This window comes from Dendrobium catenatum, unplaced genomic scaffold (genome assembly GCF_001605985.2).
Source record: "Dendrobium catenatum unplaced genomic scaffold, ASM160598v2 fragScaff_scaffold_1105, whole genome shotgun sequence".
Taxonomy (NCBI): domain Eukaryota; kingdom Viridiplantae; phylum Streptophyta; class Magnoliopsida; order Asparagales; family Orchidaceae; genus Dendrobium; species Dendrobium catenatum.
The window spans coordinates 1,517,310-1,519,592 of NW_021319567.1; the positions used below are offsets into that span (position 1 = coordinate 1,517,310).

The window sequence follows — 2,283 nt, forward strand, 5'->3', positions numbered from 1 at the left end:
CTCCTCCACCCAGATTAAGTGGTGATGATGTCTTATAGAGACTTTAGGACATTCCAACAATTATCGATTTTCCATCAGTGCCTAAATTTTTGGGTTATGGTGTTGAACATAATTAGATTAAGAAAAGTATTTTTTGGACATTATCATATTGGAGAACTAATTTGATAAGGCATAATTTAGATGTTATGCATATTGAGAAGAACTTTCTGGACAATATTTTTAATTCAATTATGAATGTTAAAGATAAGAGTAAAGATAATGTCAAAGCAATGATCGACATTAAAGAGTATTGCCGACGAAAAAATATGGAGTTAGTAATAACAATCGATGGTAAAATAATGAAGCCTAAAGCTCCGTACTCTTTCATGTTAGAGCAAAAAAGATCGACATATCAGTTGTTTAAAGGTTTAAAAATGCCTGATGGCTATGGATCAAATATAAGTCGATGTGTTGACATGAAATCTGCAAGGTTATTTGGACTCAAAAGTCATGATTGTCACATAATTATGGAGGTTCTTCTTCCAAGCATAGTATGTATGTTACCCGAGTACATATCAAATCTGTTGATTGAGCTTAGCATTTTCTTCAACGACCTATGTTCATTTAAACTAAGCGAAGATGCTTTACGGAGGTACGAGGATAACGTACCGATCATCCTCTACAAGTTAGAAAAGATATTTCCCCATGGTTTTTTTTATTCTATGGAATATCTTCCAGTCCATCTACCTTATGAAGCTAGATGTGGTGGGCCTGTACAATATCGTTGGATGTATCCTTTCGAAAGGTAAATGGGTTCAGATTTTTATTAAGTCTCAAATATTTTTGAATAAGTTGAGATAACATAATTTTATTAACTTGATGATTGTAATTGTTTAATATATATTTGAACAAGTTGAAAAAATATGTTAAGAATAAAGCACAACCAGAAGGATCAATATGTGAAGCCTACTTGTCTCAATAAACAACTCACTTTTTCTCCTACTACTTCGAGCCCCATGTAAGTAGTACTAGAACAAAGATTGGTTGTAACATGGACTTCGATGTAGAAGAACAATCACATGCTGCACTATCAGTATTTAGAAGGCCAGGAAAGCCTAGTGACAAATGTGTTGAAAGATTTCTTAACGATTTAGAAATAAATACAACGAATTTGTATGTGCTACTGAACTGTGAAGAAGTTGAGCCAATCTTAGACTAAGTTCTTGCATAAACCCTACACTGAATTTGTTTCTTTTTCAAATTTAAATTTAACTTCCTTTTGTCAATTAAGGGAGTTTGAACCAAATTCATGGGAAGATACAATAAAAGATGAGGTGGACCAAAGCAAGTATCCTCACATGCCTTGGTATGATTTCCAGTGTGCTCTTTGGGGACCACCTTGTAGGGATGTTGCAAGACACTTTGTTCAATGCTAGAATTATGCAAAGTTTGATTCACCTTCAAGGTTCTTTGATTAGTTATGTATGCTATTTTGGCACAGATTATAATAGTTTTCTTATTTGTAAAGAAACAAAGCTACATGAGGAGACGATTCCTCTGCTAATCCCTCATCATCATATGGTTATTCCTCATTATATGGGACAAAGCAGAGAAGTTGGATTCCACACTGCAGTAGTGCAAGATATTGATTGGCGTTAATATGACTAAAGATTGATATTTGTGCATTTGCCTTTGATAGAACTGATATACGAGAAAAAGTAATAATTTTGTAATTTTATATTTATTTACATCAAATTTAAAAAAAGATTTTGATGTTAACTAGATGTTATCATTTTGTAAACATTAAGATTTTATGTTTAATGATTTTTGAGAACATATTTTATATGTTAATTGATGGATGTATTTGTAAAAGCATATGAATGAATATAATTTTCATTTTTTCCTAGCAAATCCTTGATAATGATATTGATAAATGAAAATATTTTTTGGAAATTATGCTTTTTATTATTGTTACCATAAGCTAATTAAATTTGTGTTATTTCTCTCTTATAAAATTTATCTAGCTAATTGTAATATAAAGTAGTGATGGATTGATCTTAATTATTATAACAAAGACATAATAATTGGATAATATTTTTTTACTAAATATCACCAAATTTTATATCCATAAATATATATCAACACATCATGAAATTAAAGGGGCATGTGATTTATTTGGTTGATCATTTAGCGGCCAACTTTTATTTTGATCGCTATAGAAAAAATGTAATAAAAAAATTAATAATAAAAATTATTAAATAACATCCAAATAAATATACATTAGCGTAAAAAAAATGGTCGCTA

The 2,283-nt window shown here is 30.2% G+C and overlaps 1 long non-coding RNA gene across 1 annotated transcript; it reads left to right on the top strand.

The window, feature by feature from the left end:
• The first annotated feature begins 1,304 nt into the window (after window positions 1-1,304).
• Window positions 1,305-1,730, top strand: LOC114580587. The gene is made up of 2 exons (XR_003702029.1): window positions 1,305-1,345; window positions 1,481-1,730. It is a non-coding gene; the product is annotated as an uncharacterized LOC114580587 (long non-coding RNA).
• The last annotated feature ends 553 nt before the right edge of the window (window positions 1,731-2,283 follow it).